Genomic DNA, 19,632 nt, shown 5'->3' on the forward strand with positions numbered 1-19,632 from the left:
AATGAAATGTAGGGAGATGGATTTAGGTCAGTACTTAATGAGCCCCACATACATCACTGTCAGGGAAAAAAAAAACTTAGAAGTTAAATATGTAATGTGAGTAACTTAGAATAAAAAAAAAAAAACACCCCAGACACTGGCTTACATGATTCTTTAGACTGAATCTTACCTAGGACAGGAAACAAAACTATTTTTACAAACCAAAAGGAAATATTACACAAGGACTTGTACAATGCACCCTCAGGTGGTTTGGCAATGACACTGAGCAGTGTGGTGTGGTTGGTGCTGCAGGGAAGGGATGGTCCCAGAGGGACCTGGACAGGCTGGGGAGGTGGGTCTGTGCAAACCTCACCAGCAAGGGCACGTGTGTGCTCCTGCACATGGTTGAGACAAGCCCAAACATAAACACAACCTGGGTGGAGAATGGCTTGAGAGCAGCCCTGAGGAGAAGGACTTGGGGCTGTAGGTGGATGAACAGCTCAGTGTGCACCCACAGCCCAGAAAGCCAAACATGTTCTGGGCTGCATATAACGAATGTCTAGAGAGGGGATTGCTCCTCTCCACTCTGCTGTGATGAGACCCTGCCTGGAGCACTGCATCCAGCCCCAGGACCACAACCTGAGAAGGACATGGACCTGTTGGAGTGGGTCCACAGGAAGCTACAAAGATGCTTAGAGGGTTGGAGCAGCTCTCCTGTGAACACAGGATAGGAAAGTTGGATTTTTTTAGCTTTAGAAAAGAGTCCAGAGATATCTCACTGCAGCCTTCCAGTGCCTAAAGGGGATACAAGAGAGCTAGAGACTTATACAGGTATGGAATGATAGGAGAAGGGGCAATGGCTTTAAATTAATAGGGCAGATTTAGATATCAGGAAGAAGTTCTTCCCTGTGAGTGTGGTAAGGCACTGGAACAGATTGCCCAGAGTAGCTGTGGATGCCCCATCCATGGAAGTGTTAAAGGCCAGGTTGGATGGGCCTCTGAGCAACCTAGTCTAGTGGAAGGTGTCCCTGCCCATTGGCAATGGAGATTGGAACCAGATGATCTTCAAGGTCCCTCCCAATCCAAGCCATTCTGTGAAAAATTAATCACTCTTTTTACGGTTCAAAAGCTCTTGTTCTTATATTTATTTTAAGGCAGTGTCAGGGTTGATGGCTGGTAAAATTTGTCAGGATTAAGGTTACTTAGTTGCAAGGTAGGCAGAGAGATGGCAGCACAATTTTTATTATGTTATAGTGCATTAGTTTGGTACAATAAATACATGACTGAAGTACCTCTTTGGATAAAGCAACTTATTGTGGAAAGTATGGGAGGTGGAGAGAAGGATGATCACTATGTTCACCCCCATACCTAGCACAATGTGCAGCAATTTGAAGGTACCTGTAAATAAGCAGAAGAAAGCAACACAAAGTCTGAGAAAATTACTTTTGTGAAGTGGCCATGCTGTTGGTGTAGTTTCCTTCTTTGTTTTTTCTTTTCACTTTAGTGTCAATCAGATTGGTACAAATCTCTTTGAGAAGACAGACATCATTCAAGAGAAGGAATAAAGGTAAAACAGCTGTTCTTACAGACAACTTGTTTATTTTGTGATGTCCTTTCTTAAAATGACAGCTATTTAATTGAAATAGCTTTTCCTGGTATAAAATATATCCATCAAGCTGTTGACATTAATGCTTTGTTGAATGTGAGGCATACCCCACTGTTCCAGAGTGGTTGTACCTTTATTTACATTTGCCAACAAAACACCTGACAGATTCAACAGCAAATCACCACACAATATAATGAATCTTTAAGTCTGCAGAAATGACTGACAAGCTTCTGTGTTTTCTATTGCCAGGATAAAAGAATACTTGTGTAGGATAATAAAACAGAAAAATGGTTTTCATAGAATAAAACTAATTTTGCCTTATTAATACTTTATCTTTAGACCTAGAAATCAGAGAGCATACAGAGGTAATGAAATTAATTGTGGCCTTTCACTACTCAAATATTTGAAATTAATTGTTCTTTAGTATATTAATATCAGTTTGTCATCTAGGATCAACATTTTTTGTAAGGGAGCATAATTCAGGCAGAATGACAGATGAATTACATGTTGCACTGACATGGTACCCAAACAGCTCAGTGTGATTTTACTGCAACAGAATGCAAAGGTCAACTGCTTGAAGCTGAATTTTCAGCTGTGTTGGGGTACCAGCCCAGCATTCACCACTGGGAGCCTCTGCAGTCAGACAGAAGAACAGCCGTACTTGAGTCTTTCTCTATTAACTAGGAAAATTGCCCCCATTTTTAGTTGAGTTTCCTAAGAAACTCCTTACAAGGTAGCCTAAACATGAGAGATCCCTAACTCTGAGGTCCGTGTTCCCACCTTATCCCCAGGCACGGCATGCCAGAGCTGCATTCCTTTCTTGAGCTGGGCTGCAGTGCCAAACACCCAGGGCTTCCTGGCAGCTCGAGTATTTGTCTTGATTCATAAGACACTGAGCTTTTTAAGGCATTATTTTAAAAGTACTTATTTGTACTCTTCCCTTCAAATGACCCATAAAATACACTTCATGTTTTGAATTTGTAGACTTAAAGAAAGGTCTGCCATTTTTTCTAGGAACTGTACAGAGACCAGTGTGAGGTGGAATGTAAGGAATAAATTAAGCAATGGTCGAATGTCTTCTTTGCATGCTGTATTCTTGCATAACGTGGTCTTTCTTAATATCCGTTTGGTACAATGCTGAAATTTCCTGATACATGCAAAAGGGATTTGGATATCTGCACCAAGGATAACACCACAGGAGACCTTCCCATGTTTTGCAAATTAGCCTGTGTTCTCTCCTATCTTTAGATGCTTATCCACAATTCTGCTCCACATGGCAATTTGCTTCCAAGCAATGTTAGTTAGAGTTCTAGAGCTTGGCTAGTCATGGGGATAGTGACAAAGCCTGTCTTCCTCAGGACACATGTTTATATATGAGGAGGAAAAGAACAGTCCCTCTCACTTATCCCTGTGTTTGATTCTTTTTCTCCTTCCATTTTTTTCTTCATCTGCTCATGTTTAAAACCAAGGGAATGAGCTGACAGGAATTAGCTTGAGTAGCCCAAGACACAAACCATTTTTTACTGCCATGACTTTTGGCAATTTTGAAGAGAATAGGACACGCACTCCAAGAGCTTATTTCTCTTTCTGTAGTAAATTTGAATACTCTTTCTCTCTGTGTGACTTTCCTCTCTGAAATTCTATGAGACAATATGACAGGGAGCTGTAATGCTTAATTATTAAAAATCTAAATAGTATCCTGCAGAGTAAAAATGATATTTTGTAGACCTCATAAAATTGTTTGAAGGCAATTCTTCCAATTATGTAATGAAAAATGCATCAAAACAAGATGAAAAATTTAAAAATTGTAAAAAAATTTGTGATTAATTTAAAGACCATTTGGATTTTCAGAATGTGTTCGCATTACAGTCTTTGGAATGAATGTGTTTAGAGTTTGATGTGATACTGGAAGGGTTTTGCTTATTAGACTCAGGTGAGTGCTCCAGGAGGCTCTTGGAAAACCTCCAATTTTCCCACTTCACTATCAATTAATTGCACTCTTCAAGTTCATGAAATTTGCCTAATTATTTTGGAATGTTTTGGAGCTGCATTTACATTTTGAGCAGTGGCACAGTATATCAGAATACAGTCCAGCGAATACCGTGTGTTGAGAAACTGACATTGTTAAATGTTCTATAACATTTAGGAGTAGGTGTTAAGAACTGGTGTAAAGGTCTGCATGGGCTACACCTTGTATCTTGTCAAGAGTGATCACTGCAGGTTACAGGGGAAGATCAGTGAAGATTTGTCTTCTGGTTTCCCCTAATTACACAAGGTCAGAAGGCAGCCTGAATGTGACACCCAAGTCCATGGAAAAATGTGTGTCCTCTGTGTGTTTCTAGAGGAAGAAGGATGCTGAGAGGCAGAAAGAACAAGAAGAAAGGATTCTCACAAGGTGCTAGATTTTTGCTATGCAGCACATTAGAATACCTGTTCCCACATGCAGTATTTAGTGTAACAGCAGAATGACTGTTTCACTAATATTTTCCTGCAGGATAGAAATGAACTTCTGAATTTCAAGAATTGAAACCAAGGGCAAAATTAACATGCAGTTTCTGTGCTTCTGATCTGACAGTTAAAGAGTAAAAGGATCCTTCTCCACTCTTCATTCTTTCTTTGACTATTACTAGTGATGTGACTAATGTTTCTGAAGTCCTAGTATGTATCAATTGCATTGTTTTCTAAGTATTTCTAAGCTGTCTGGTAAAGTACTATGAAAATAGTTATCTCAAGATAGATCATCATTCAAACATTTGAGATGGAAAACCCAAAAGCAGGAGGAAAAAGCTCTAAAAAAACAAATTTCTTTGTAGCACAGGTAGATTGATCATCAGAGATAGGCCAAGAACTTAATTTTGGAGTTAGCATTGGTTTGTTCATCATTCAAATTTATATTTCAATTTTCCAGTGTCCTGGAGCTAGAATATACACGAGTGTTTTTCTCTGAATTTGAGGAAGTTTCCAGTGCCATAAATTGATAATGGTTAGACTTTCCTTTAGAGATATGTTTTCCTTGTGGTAACTTTTTTAAAGATGAATGAAGTAGCTGTAAATATCTATGTCTATATCCAATAAATATGTGTAGTCACCTGGGACATCTCCAGGTGTAGGCACCTGTTTAGTGTAGAGATGTCACAACTGTAGTGCTGTGAAGTTTTAAGTACAATGACTTTAGACAATGTGCTGTATGGAGATAGAAATGTGAAAGATGCATAAAACAACTTGTACCGTGGATAAGTAGAGTGCCTGGATGTCTCTGAAAACTCGGCTGTTTTTGGGAGAGAAAGAACAAAATATTCTGGAATTTTGCTTCAAGTACTTCAGTCATTGCAGAGACAATATCCATTACTGTAACCTGCCAGGGACACACTGAGGTTATGTCAGGTAGTGGGGCTACAAGTCAGTCCCTCAAGAAATGCTCCTGGTATATATTGTTTTAAAAATTTATTAATTCCTTTGAAAAAATAAATTATTGTGAAGCTGAAAAGACTTCTGGGCCCTGCCACGGGGGGAGTTCAGAATTCCATGCAGGAAGAATAAAATGACCTTGAGGACTACAGTAATACTATCTGAATGAAATTCAATAGGACAAAGTGCAAGATCATGCACAAAACCAATACATTTCTATTATAAGCTAGGTGCTTGTTAATTGGAAATGACAGAAGAGGAGAAAGTCATGGGATGACTGCAAGTCATCAGTGCAAAAACATCAATGAATAGGGCAAATACAATCTTACGCTGTGCTGGATGAGATATTTGCATTAGCAAAGGAAGTGACAAACACCTGAACTAGGTCCCACAGAAACAATAACGTGGGATATTTGAAATAGTTTTCTTTTCCTGCTTTTAATTAAGGTGAATTCAAACTGGAGCAGGTGCAAAGAAAGGTTACTAGCATGTTCAGGAGAATGGGGAGTCTTATAAGAAGAGCCTGAGAGACTTTGTTGTGCTTAGTCCAACCAGATAAATTTATCAGAAATGGAGCAGTAAATTAGGAAAAAATAAATATATTGGTTGGAAATAAATGTGTTCAGTTCTCAGAGGTGTTATATTCTGGAGCCAATTTTAGTGGCGGTCAAAACCTCTCACAAACCACCAGGCTTTGAGCTTTTTTTGTCAAGAGCAATCATATCCAATGCTTCTAAGCATTTATAAGGAAAAGCCAATATTGAAATAATTTCTAAAATTCAGGTACTGTTGGGTTCATGTGTGGTTCAACCTCTGTTTATTTGGATCATAATGGAGATGGAAAAAATCAGCCTAAGTCATAAACTGCCAGAATGGTAGTGTCAGACTGAGAAGAGCTGCAGTATTATAATGGCATTGATAATGCAGCTTATGCTCACTGACATATTCTCTTTCCTTTCTCTCTGTAAGGACACATCCTGCAAATACCTTCCTGGATATTTGCTCAGCTAAAATATTGCATTTCAATCTACTTTTAATCCCTTTTTTTTTTTTTTTTTGTTTTGTTTTGTTTTTTGTTTTTTTGTTTTTTTGTGTTTTTTTTTTTTAATGAGATGTCATTAATTTCTTGCTGTTCTTGGCATTGGCCACTTCCTTCTTGCTGAGCTGAACTGGGACTTTGAAAAACTGCATCACTTCTATGGTATGGGAAATCATTGGGCATGAAACAGGAGGAATTGCTTTCTTTGATGTCCATTCAGTGTGGCCATGGAGAGATATTTTGGAGAAAAGGGAAAGAGTGAAAATGTGTGTGACAAACGCAATGGAGACAAAGGTGAAGAGAAAAACCACAATGACAGAAAGGTTGACAATGAAAAACAGGGAAGAGGAGCAGAAATATTAATAAAATCAAGATCAGCAAATTACCCCTTTTTACTATTTATTTAGGATGAAATAAATTGCCGCAAGGCAAGTCACATCAATTTTAATTTGTACTGCAAAGTTTGGAGTAGAACTAAATTTTGTGTAGCTGAAAGTGTCTGTCAGCCTGCTCCTGAGAAGTATGCAGTGCTATTGCTGTATTGAAGGAGGCTTGAAATCTCACTCATGTTTAAGGCTATCTTTAAACCCAGCCTGAAGATCCTGCAGCCTCCTGGTCTCCATTGGCTGTTTTGCCACCTCAGAAGTGTGATCTTTTTGTAGCCATTTCCAGTTCTTCCATCATGGCTTCACATCCAAGGGTAATCTAGGTTGGGAGTAGCCATCTCTCCAGGGTAGTCTCTCACAACAGGAGAAACCTTCCACAGCTGACAGACTTTCTTACAGGTGTGTTGTGCCACTGGAGTGAGAAAAGGTGCCCAGGAGTGCTGCCAGGATAGTGAGCCCTGAAGGACAAACTCCTGATTCCACTGAGCTCTTGTGTTATGCTATAACATTATCCTATTCCTTCCCAAGTTTTCATACTAGGATCCACATGCCTGCAAGCTCAGTCACCTTGCGACAACCTAATTCTTTCACTTGTAGAATACTTAGTGTATCTGATCTCCCTGTGTGCATACTTACAGGCTATAGCAGTAGAAATTTTACAGTGAAATCAGCTGAGAAATTCTAAAATGCTTGAGGATACTGGAGTAGCTCCGACAGCAGATAATAATAACTGAAATTCCTCAAATGCTGTCAAATGGTAATTGTGGGCTTAAACTGCAGCTTTATTGTCACAAAGTAGAATTGCTGGGAGGGAGTTCCTAGAACCACCATGCCCATGTACAGAATCTTTTTATTCTTCCTCCTAACTTGAGTTTTTGCTGGATTATATATTTTTCACCTTCAGTGTTAACACTTACTTATCTTTTGATTTTGTTGCTGAACTACTGGTTGTACCTAGTTAATGGGGTGCACTCAGGCAGGCAATGATGAGAAACAAAGATGTTTTCTTTTAGACTGTGCGTTTGAAGGTGTTCATGAAGTAACTTTTAACAAGAAATAGTCTCATTACAAAATAATGTTCCATTTTGCTCCATTAAAATTTGTTCTTGCGTTGACTGCACATGTTCTTTTCAAAATGGGAGTCAGAGAAATACTCTTCTCTGCATAATTTCTGAGCTAGTCAGTTCCTGTGATGATTAGACAATTCCTGCTTCAGTGGAAAGTAACCTTATTCATTGTCCTCAGAAGATGAAATACATCTTTGCCACAGAATCAAAGGCTGATAAAGAACCAAAACCAATGCCCACACCCCTAAGTGTCCTCTCAAAACACAGTTATTGCCAGGATAGGCTTGATTTTTTGGCCATTTTAATGCTTAAGAAGAGGTAGCAAGTAAGTGACGTCTTGAGTTTTGGGAGAAACATTAGAATAAGATACTAATTTAAAACTAAAAATTCAAGTATTCTTTCTTGAAGCTTGAAAATTCAATTTTTTTTATATCGTAATGTAGAGAATGACTACATGATGTAGAAAAATGAAGCACTGTGACAGATTAAGAGATATGTACTTCTAGCACATTCGCTGTCAGAAAAATGCATGATTACATGAAGACTGAAGGAATAAAAATGACTCTTCATATCCGTCACCTCTTCTCACACCATTCAAAATCTCTGCCAATGCTTCATAAAGAGTTTCAGTTCTTGAATCACACAGCTGACAAACTTTCACATAAATTTATCTCAAGGAGTGTTGCTTGAATTGATTTAGGATAAACTGTCTTACTTCAGAAAGACACGGGTCTTAACCTGTGCTTTTTGAAGTAATTATTTTAGTTGCAGATGTGAAGAATACAATAGTTGTGTTAAAATGTGACAGTTTTATAAGCCACAGTGATTGTGAACATGGGAAAAAATTTAAGTCCAAAGACAAGGTTTGGCAGTATTGTTGAGAGCATTGCAAAATATAAAGCTGTGCCAGTCTCACTTTGCATTACCTTCAGTCTTTCTGGAGCTAGAATAGGCTCTTGTTGGGAGATATTGGTCACAGTAACAGATTTACTACTGGAAAATGTCTGTGTTGGGTTCACACCAGACTCCAGGAGCTGCTGGTGCTGAACAGGCATGCTACAGAACTGCAGGCAGAGAGATAAAGCAAGCAATTACTGCAACTGCAGCCAAGTGCCAATATACCTTATAATTACTTTGAATCTTTTCAGACACATTAAAAATACATTCAGTAAAACCAACTTCTTGCATTTTTTGTTAAGGTACATGAACTTGCAGATGAGAACACAATGCAGAATGGAGATGAATGCAGAAAAGGTGAGAACAAACATCCTGACAGCAGGGCTTTTCAAAGAGAACTTTCCTTGACCCTCCTAAAGCACATGGCTTATTACTGAAAGTGTCAAACTCAGTTACCTCTGTTCAGCAGCACTGTACATCCGGCCATTTTTTATAACTTGGAGTGCTACTTTTATTATAGAATCATGAAATATTCTGAGTTGGAAGGAACCCACAAGTACCATCAAGTCCAACTCCTGGCCCTGCAGCAAACAATGCCAAAAATCCCACTATGTGATACTTATTCCTGCACTGCAGTCGAGTGCTTGTGGGTTTGTGATGAGAGCAAACTGTAGCCCTAAAGTTTAAGGTTATCTATGACAGTTTCTTTCATGCTCTCATGAAAACCAAAGTCTGGCACTGCCCTGAAGAAGGAAAGAAGGTAATTCCTGCTGCAGAAACTGCTATTGCACCCTGAACCCTACTGTTTACTCTTCTCCTCTGTCCCACTTAGTGCTCTTACTTCAGTAGCATTTGTGGCGTCTGTTCCTGCCATACTGGCTCACCTTGGAGAGAAAATGAATCAGAATTGCATGTGGTAGTGGCAGGGAGGAGAGTAGCAATTCTCAGCTTTATTTCTCTTTGTTTCTCATTGAGCCCTTTTTTAAATTTCCTAACTGTAGTAAGCATTCTCCATATGTGTTTAGTATTTTTACGTATGTTTCTGTGTATATTTAATTTGTCTACAGTAGACTTTTCCCATATTGTTGTCCTGCTTCTTGTGTCAACTGTCTGTTTAGATTTTAAGCTATTTGAAAAGAGCCATTTCTTTGTGTATTTCCATGAAGCATTCAGTATGAAGCCTGCAGTTAATTGGAGGCTCTGAATAATCTTGCATATAAAAAGTAAAATTACTGATGGTACTCAGATTTTGGTAGTTTTTAAAATGTCAATGTCTATGCAGGAAAAAATGACAGGTTCTTATCAATAACCACTTTTCTTAATGTGTCTTTGTAAATTCCTACAACTCTCAGAGAAGAAATCTACCAGTAGATAGCAGGGTAACTGTAGTATCTCTTGACATTTTAACAAGCCTACTTTTGTGCTAGTTGTAAAACCTCATGGTTTGTGCTATTGGAAAGATTTTAAGGCTATTCTGTATAGAGAACTCAAGCTTTATGAAGGTAAAAAGATAGAAAATGGGAATACTTCTTTTCTGAAGCATACTCTGCCAAGGCTTGTGATATGTGAAGGCTTGCCCAGAACACTGGGTAAATGATTTGCTGGTAAACATTGTGTCTTCAAACCAATGTTCTATTCTTTTAGAATATTCAGTTTAGCTTCAGGAATTCTCCATTACTGTTTGATCTTTACCTTAGTGATTTTAAGTCTTATTTCTGGTGTAAAATGTTGGTACAATTAGTTTTTGGTTAGTGATTATGATTTTGTAAGTATATATCATCAGCAAGTAGATGATATAAAGTATGCCTTAATCTTCTAGCCTTATATTACTTTGCCACTGTTTACTGTTAGTTGTTTTTTTTTTTTTAATTGAAAACAAGATGGTGCTTTTGTTCTTTTAGTATTTGCTGTGATTTTTAGATCCTGTTTGTTAATAATCTAGGTCTTTAGTGGTTGGACTTCTTGCATTTGTAATTGGGGCAGAATGGCAATAACACAAACAATATGAGAAATGTCACGTTTTCTAAGTTTATATTTCGAAAAAGTCGTTCCTTCCACAGTTAGCACCTGCTATCTTGAAAATCTGTTACCGTTAGACACCTTTCAGAGACAAGATTATGTACTTTCCCTAAGAATTGCTGCTATGAGGTGTTTAAGATAAATGGGAATCTGTCTTCCTGTCTTCCTATTTCATGACAGCAGCAATAGGAAAGCGCCAATCAGTTGGTTAATGAATCTGTGTGATAACTTCATGACTCTTCATTTTCTTCCACTCTGCTTTTGGCAGTTCTAGAGATGTTAATCTCTCTACATTTGCACAGGAGAGGTCTGCATTTGGGAGAAGTCTTTACATGCTCTACCTACTAAAGACCAGTGTGTTAGAAGGTGCCAGGGTTGATCTCATCTGCATTTCATTAATTCCAGTCTCCATGTCTTTCCCGGGCAGCTGTCACCCTTGCTGTTCAGAATCTACCACTCAAATGACAGTTTGGGTGTGATAACATCTCCATCATCCCTGTCTCTGCTGAGCTCTTTGTACATCCTCTGTGCTGGTCACATTTCAAAGCCACATTCTCTGATTTGTTCTCCTGCACAGTTTTCACTGTTGTCTACGTGAGGTGTTGGTAGTTCAGTCCCTGAGGATGAACCCCTTAAGCTTTTGCAACATAAATACCCCGGCTTCTAATTCCCTAGTTTTGACTATATTTTGTTTCCAGTTTGACTTTATTTTGTTTCCAATTTCAGTTTTGTTTCAGTTCACTTGCAGGTGGCAATGATTTGACACAAAAGAATTTTCAGATGTACTTCAGGATTAAAATGTAGTCTAATTTGGTGAAAGAGCTTTTTTCTTGTCCATTTGTGGTACTCGGTTTTTTCAGTATTTGGCAAGACTTCCTGTGGGCTGGAATATTGCATTGCTTAGGAAATGCTGTTAATGACTTGATTTAAATAAGAACAATCTCAATATCTTGAAATTAAATACATGAAAATAATCCTTATTTTTGTCTTCATAAAAATAAATAGTTTGGGATAATTCAGTATATAAACTGAGTAGTGGTTAATGGTATTAGAGAGGACACAAGTACTGAAGTAGGCAAACCACCCTTTTGTGGTTGATTTTCTTTGAAGTTTTTAAAATGTTTTTTATTGCATTCATGATTGTTGTGCTCCTTCATTTTCATTATTGGTCTATTATTGCAATGAGTCAAACCCACCCATAGTGCGTAGATGTGATGAATGCATGCTCTATAGAGAAAATAAAGTAAAAATTAAAATTTCTAACGATCTTGCTGATATTTTCTTTTTTTTTTTTTGCATGAGTAAATTATCATACTTTTTAATTTTTGAACTCATTTGAACGAGCAGCATGGGTAATATTTTAAGCCTGTTATACTTTCTACATGAAACTAGAGCAAAACTAGTTATTCTTTTCCTGCTTGGTATCACTATCAATCTTAGGAGGAAAAACAGTTTTTTGCACTATCAGGATTTTTTTTTTTTTTTTTTTTTTTTTTTTTTTTTTTGCTAGGCCACTGCTTAAATGCAAAGTGTGTCACTTTATTATATCACAGTACATATTTCAATGATCCAGGTGGCACGGTTATAGCACTGTTGATCTTACTTATTCATTTCACAGCACTACAGTCAGGGCTGACAACTGGCAGGGAAATCGATCCAGGCTCTGCTAAGGTGGAGCTCATTATTGTGGGATACAACAGGCCAGCACTGGCTGTCAGTAGCAGGAGACTCTTTCAAATGCTGCCAAAGTCAAACCCATCACAGTAACAAGGGTCTGAGTGAGAAAACCCCTCGTGGTGCAGTCACACTGATGTGGGGCAGATAATTTCCAATTCTCACAGGAGCCAAGACGTGCAGGGGTGTAACTATGGGGGTGCACTTGTAGAACCAGTCTGTTCCCAGTGCTGTGTGGGCTCCAGAGGATGGCTGGGAGCGGGTGGTGTGCTCACCAGGGCTGACAGCTTTTCCCTCTCTTCCCCTCTTCAGAGGCTGGGCACGTTGATCTTTTCCCAGTTCAGCTCCCTGCTCTAAATAGTCAGTCTCAAATTTGTGTGAGTGGAGGGCCCTTTTCCTGCCCCTCTCCTCAGGAGGAGGCCAGAGAGACCGGACGTGTCCTGACCGCTGTGGGCATGGTGATGCCAGCCAGGGTTAACAGCTGAAGAACACGGTCTGAACACGAAAAAGAGAGAGAGTTGTGTGGAACCCTTGGAATATTAAATAAATGCCCAGTTTGGCTGGGCCTTGGTATGAGGTTCTCACAGCCCTAGGACTGTCCTGTTTTCTGTGGTCAAGCATGGAAGGTCTTGTTTGAAATCTATAAAAATATACCAGATAGATTGATGAAATGTTAAATGATTCACTAGTGGTTTAAAAGGTCTTTGGAAGTACCCTACAGAGGCACTACATTTAAAACAGGATAGTTTTAGAGTAACAATTAAGGAACTTGGAGAAATAAAGAGTAGATTTAGTTGAAGATGTGTTGTAATTTTCTAAGTTTGGACAATAAACAGAGTACTGACTACAACATCAGTAAAAGCCTAGAATAGTTAAAATGATGTCAGGTTCATCTTCTGCCAGCAAATGCTGTAGCCCAGTCTACAAAACCAAAGTACTATGTCAAATAATAAATAAAATAGAACAAAACAGCTTACAATCACAAGGCGATTATGTTCTTAATGCCTTAAGAATGGATAAACGTACTATTTTCTGCACTTGTACTCCCTGATACATGAATAATAATACATTTAAAGCAGTCCATGCATTAAAATTTCATGGTAATTCATAATATAAATACCAAATTCAAACGCAATATCACCTAAATTTAATCCATTCTTTGCAAACACTGTAGTGCAAACACACAACACAGATACTGCAATCTAGCTTCTGACAGTTGCCTTTACTACTTTCTATTATCTATGAATTATTTGCAAGATGGTTGAAGCATGGTTGAATGTAGGAAGCTATTTCTATTTTGTATAGGTCAGTGTTTTCTGAAATACTTATCTTGGAGCAAAATGTTAAGAATACCATGAAACATACTGTGTTGCTTACAGTTAGATGCTTAAGATACATGGATCACCTAATTGTTTTTCCTTTACAGTACTGCTCAGCTTTGCAGTCAAGGGATTACTTTCTTTAGGCACTAGGGAGCAACAGTTCTTCATTTTTCTGTTATCCATGTTTTCTGCTCTTTCTGACTTCTCTAAGCAGCAATTATCAACACATGGAACCAATCCTGGGGTATTCCATATCTGTTGCTTAGTTTAAGGCAAATATCCCAGATATACTACCCAAAATCTTTTTGTTGTTGTTATTATTACAGGATCATCATAGTTATTTAAAAAAGAAAAAAAAAAAATCTTTCCTCAGAATGGCAAAAGGTAAAGCAGCCAAATGGTACAAATAAAGACTGTATTTTTCAGTGAGGTATTTAATGTGTTTTATTACTGACAATACTGCAACACTCTCTTAGATGCTGTTAAAGACCAGTGTATTTCCTTTTTGCCCTCTGTACCGACAGCCTAAAGATATTGAACTGACACATGCCCATACGTACAATGAACGTACAGTTCTCATTATAGTGATGTGGAAAAATGACAACTGGGAAGCAATAATCTCAACATTTTTTTGCAATGGAGATAGGATGAATGTACCTCAGCTCTTCTAAATTGACTTGACAGTTGACTGAAGCATAGTAATGAATAAGGAATATTGCCAATTTTGATTCCTGTAGTGTTGCGATGAGCTGAGTCTGTGATACTCATAAGCTTAGCATATGAAATTTTTTTTAAACTTTTCATGGTAGTGTCTCAGAACTTTAGAAGCACCCCAGGATGCCTCTCTCAAATAGGTTGGATTTCAGAATTTACCTAAGGCATCTGACTCAAGGCTGCTCTGAGTCTCTGCATTTTCCCAGGTGCCCTCTTTGCTTCTGTCCTTTTCTCCTCTACCCACACTGCTGGCCCATCAGCTCTGAGATGATTTAGGTAACCTCCTCTTGAGAATCCAGCCACAGAATGAAACAATTACCAATGCTGCCTAGTTTATCTTATGAGCACAAATTTCACTGCACACTTAGTGGCCCTGTGAGTATTAAATAATACGCAGTCAAGCAGCTTGTCAGGCCATATCATTACTGTATTTGTAACATGCTCTGCAAAGTGAGCACTGTGCCATCACTGAGCTGCTCAAGGAAACAGTTAATAGGGTCATTGCCTCATTTTTCTGGAAGGAAGAGTAAAATTGATGGGTAGGGCATTGACCTACTATGGAGGTTAAAAAATAAATTTAAGTATTTATCCATTTAAGGTGTGCTAGACCACTAAGTAATCCAGAGCAATGGATAACTGGTTTGTAATTACACTGAAGTATTTCACTGGAAGGACTATATTCCTTTAAACTATTTTCCTGTAATGTGTGACACACATCTTGACAAAATATTCAATCTAGAGGACTGTTTGGACAACTTGACATATTGCCTTCAAACTCGCCCTGCTTTTGGTACTGGCAGTGTACAATTTTGTTTCTAGATTTTCATGCCAAATAGCAGATCTCTTTGATTCATGGCTGTCAGAAACATACATTAGAAACTGCTTTGAGGAGTTGTATTTGGAAGTGTGAGATGACAGTGTGCTGGTTATTTTTAAGCATTAATCAGTTTACACATAGTGGAAATGATTAGAAATACTTCTGTTTTTTCTTGTCTCCTTGCTTACGCATCCCTTTCTTCTTCCAAAATTTTGTCAGTGGTTGTCACTCAATCAGATTTTCTGTGCCTTCAGTTTGACATTCTTGTTATTCAGTGCCATAACCTCCAACTTATAGATATTATTCTCAGGCATTTTTCCTAGTTTCCATCCAGAACTGCAGATGGAAAGGTAGTTGCACAGAATATTGGCTTACATTAGGTATCTGCCAGCTATAATTGCACACATGAATTAAGAGTCTTGACTATACATATTACTGCAAAGAAATTGTAGATTAAGTCATTATGCTTCACTTTAACTCTTAATCCAGTTCATTTCACACTTTGTGTTTTCATTTAACATGGAATAAATTTATTTATATGCCTACCCACTTGTCTACTCAAACTTCCTGGTATTGGCATACTTGAAAGCCTAAATCTCATTTGATTATGTTAGTGATACAGATTTTTGAGAATGTCTATTTCAAAAGACATTCATGTTTTTAAAAAGTACTAAGAAATAAGTAGGATTGGTATTTTAAAATTAATGAGCACTTTTACCTATTTATCTTGTAAGCCAGAAATACGAATTCACTGAACTAACCTGATAGATACCCATGCCTGTTGAAATTAGATGTAGCTCTTTAGAATTCTCCTAAAGAGCTAAAACCATCCTTATAGGTTAACTTGTGTTATAATTTATGAATTCCTAATCAATTAGATTCCAAGTCTCTCTGATTCAGAGTCAATATAATCATGCAGTCCTTGGTTTACTGAAGTTAACGGTCCATAGTGGAGGTTCCAGTTTGGCATATCATAGTCTCCTTGTGTTCTGTGTTCCCATTTCCCCCATGTGATGTTTTTTGGTTTTGGGGTTTTTTTTGGCCAAATGCCTTTGCTACCCGAATGTTTGTAATTCATCTGAAAATACAGCCTTACATGTGAAATAATTACTGCTTTAATTCTAAAGTAATCCAAGATAACCAAAGTAAATTCGTAATTACTTTTGTGTTGTGTTAAAAACCCTCAACCTCCATGGCCTATGTTCTTAAGTCTTGTTACCAAGACCAATGTCATGTTTTCCTAATAACTACTGTCAGCAATTTACATTTAGAGACTCTGTTAGGTGATGACATGGCTGCCAAAAAGGCTTTGCTCCTATATAAAGGTGTGCTATTGGGAGTATTTTTGCACTACATTTCCTGATCTTTAAGAACTTCAGGGTAATTTTATCCACTTAGATATTTGAGAAGTACCTATTAAACTTTATTCAAATGCAGCCCAAAAATGTTTTTCCAAAGTCTCCTTCTTGATACAACTTGTACTGCTTGATCCAGTTCTGTCTGGACTGGTTCTGTTTTCAAAAAGCTTTTTGGAGGGGGCAGTTGCCAGAACTGTTACATGAAATGTAATTAAACTAAGAGAAGCAGGGTAGGAAGCAACATACAAGGTGTGTGTCTTTTAGCATTGCCACAGGGCCTATTAATTATTTTGTTTTAATGTGAAAGTTTATATTAAAAATCTGTTAGAAAGCATTGTGCTGTATTTATATCAGAGCTTCAAAGTCTGCCTTTTTATCAAGACTTGCTTCTGATTGTTTTTATCCTCTTTTATGTTTTTTTGAAACAAAGGTATTTTGAAGTATAAGAGAGGTAAAGTATCTTGCAATGGATTCATGAAAAGGAAGCTGAGAGAGAGATTTATAAAGTAGATGAAATGCAGCAAAGGAGTATTTGAAAGAATTAAATTGAAAATTGTAATGGAATTGTGCCAAATAAGAGGCAAAAATAGATTTGTTTGCTTGGTTTATATATCAGAAACCAAGTTAAGGTAACATACTGCGTTTTTACTGTTTGTAAAAATTATGTTTAAACATCAATCATCAAGACTCTTGATAGTGGAGCCATAAACTCAGGCCTGAGAAAGACCTGCATAGATCCAAAACTTAGTTTTCTGCTTGAAACAAGTCAAGACTTTTGAACTTACAGGGGATCTTTCATTGAATAAAGAGTTTAAAGAGATGGAAGCATTCCACTAATTCTCATTAAGGGCTCTTACAACTGTCGTACATCTGTATGGATATCAAGATCTCTTCTTTGCCACTGCATCACTCTTGTGCATCAACCTTGATTAAAATCACAGCGCAGTTCTCTTCATGTCCATGAGATCCTACAGCTCTGCTGTGCACCAAATGAGGGGCAGTTCTGAGCTCATTTATAGCCAATGGCTTTTAAAGCTGGGGACACATGCTTCATGCTCTCAGATATTCCCAGTTCTCCCTTTGCTTTAGTTTGCTATTCAGGGAAAAGAGAGATTGTTGTATACTTTATTCTGGTATTTTTGCTATTTGCTTTCTACATAATTTGAGGGAAAGGGAAAACTTCTCTAACTGAAGTTACTAGTAATTGTGAAAAATTTGGCTGGCTCCTTCATAAATTGGGAACAGGCAATTCATTGTGGAATTGCATAATATTCAGCAGGATATTTCCAAGAAAATAAATTTGTGGCAGTATTCCACTAAACCTGTTTTTTTTAGAATCCACTTATTCCGTGAGCCTTGTGAATTCTGGCAGATCGGTGGAGCTAGGACTAACAGCTGTGGGGAGTTTCTGGTACAATGGGAAGGGTACAATAGGAAATAGTGCCTTAGCAAGGAAAAAAAGGCACTAATTGTCATAGGTTTAAAAGCATGCTACCTCTTCATAATGTTCATGTATGAGTTAGTGATCTGTTTCATGAATGTGCTACCTTACTTGGAGGGCAGCAAGTATCTGTTGTTGGCTGGTACAAGGGGACAGCACAAGAACTTTTCTTACTGAATGCATAACAGCATAAGAACACCCCATGCATGAGATTAGGTTCAACGAAAAATTCTGCATGATCCAAAAGCTGACTGTGAAATGACCACTATCCTTAATTATATTGCTAATATAATAAACAGTAAGCTGTGAGGAAGATTATTGCAACTAGTGTCATCTTTGAAGCAGGGCAATTGTCACTCTGGGCTCATCAGGACATAAATGAAAGAAAAAAAAACCCATCAGTGATATGGCATGTAGGACAATTCTTCCTTCCTTCATTCCCCTGGTCATTTTAGTAGCTTAAATTGAATTTCAGTGCTGGTCCTTGGAACTTTACCCAGGGCATATGTGAAAAGGAAGTGTAAAGCTGCCACTGTTCAGAGCTGTAGCGAGCCTGTGGCTTTCTTCCTTCAAGAGGCTTCAAGAGAAATGTTTTCTTAACAGTAGGTGCTTAAACTTTGACACCTGCGTATGTAATTGGAAATTGTTGTGCCTGTTGAGGTGGTAGCCCTCCCATTCTATTAGTACAGATCAATTTTTACAAAAGAAGCATAGAGGGATTCTACCTTCCTGACAATCAATTTTATACACAGAAATGGAGAGATGGAATTGGAGCAGGTGGAATTGTATCCTTATCTGGTTTTCATAGGATGAAACTTTTCATATGACTGTAATTCTAAAAGCTTTTAAAACATCTTGCGATCTCCAGGACAATAATTCAGGAATTAAAAATGTCTTTAAAATAATCCAATGTGGTGTTGGCAGAAATCTTTCAGGAAAAAAAATCCTAAGAGTACAAGTAAACTAGCAAACTCTGTATTCAGAGCTGTGCTGACATCTTTAATTACACCATCAATTATGCTAATTTTAATGCATACTTAAGAATGTGATAAAAATAAACCAAAGGAGATTATTCGTTAGCTGCCATATCATGGCTGAAATTGAGCTGAACACTTAAAATAAGTCTGGATGAAACACTACATACTGTGCCATAGGGAACAATTCTACACAGGCAGCAAGTAAAGCAGGGTGGAAAGTAATGATTCTTCCATTTTAGTTCTATTTTGTGTCTTGCTGCAAGAAAAACTGGCTTAGATTCCTTCCGCCCCCGGCCAGGGATACTGTAAGCTCTTAGCTGAAGCCAGGACAAAACTGAGAACTTCCTAAAGAAAAACCTCTTTAAAAAAAAACTTATTGAATTTGGGATTACATAAAACTGTATTCTCGGCATTGACAATAAGTGATTTCAATTACATAAGCAGAACAGAGATTAATCTCTTGTGTTGAGTCTCTCTGTCACTGAAATCTGGTTGTCCACACCTAGTTTAGTAATAATTTAAATTGTACCTGTATTTGAATAGTTGTATTTTTCCCAAATTTCTTGTGAAGTATGTGATGTTTCATTCATTAATGCCCAGAACACTTAAATTCAAAGGTTTTCTTAGATGCTAAGTGTGGCTGACTTACAAGTATGGAACCTGGAATTTCTCATTCTGCCTTGCAACAGGGAAGAACAGTAATTTTCACATTCAGAGAAAGTACATTTATCACTTGGATATAGGTGAATAGCTCTTGATCTTCGCCCAGACCCTGTATTTGGGTTGATCCTGATTATATTGTCCACAGTTTACCTCCCATGAACTCAGAAATCCATTTTACTACAGTACATTTATACAATAAAATCTTTTGAAATATGCAATATGTCCTAGAGCTATTTGTAATTTTCACAGCAACCCCTCCCCCAAT

At 37.7% G+C, this 19,632-nt stretch overlaps 1 protein-coding gene across 1 annotated transcript in view; it reads left to right on the forward strand.

Moving 5' to 3' along the window:
- TENM1 (teneurin transmembrane protein 1) overlaps positions 1-19,632 on the forward strand; it is an 831,368-nt gene that overhangs the window by 8,922 nt on the left and 802,814 nt on the right. The window contains exon 2 of the mRNA XM_056491567.1: positions 1,484-1,546. The gene's annotated coding sequence lies outside the window, so the exon portion shown is untranslated. The remainder of the gene's footprint in view (positions 1-1,483; positions 1,547-19,632) is intronic.

Source organism: Oenanthe melanoleuca, chromosome 4A (genome assembly GCF_029582105.1).
Source record: "Oenanthe melanoleuca isolate GR-GAL-2019-014 chromosome 4A, OMel1.0, whole genome shotgun sequence".
Classification (NCBI taxonomy): Eukaryota; Metazoa; Chordata; class Aves; order Passeriformes; family Muscicapidae; genus Oenanthe; species Oenanthe melanoleuca.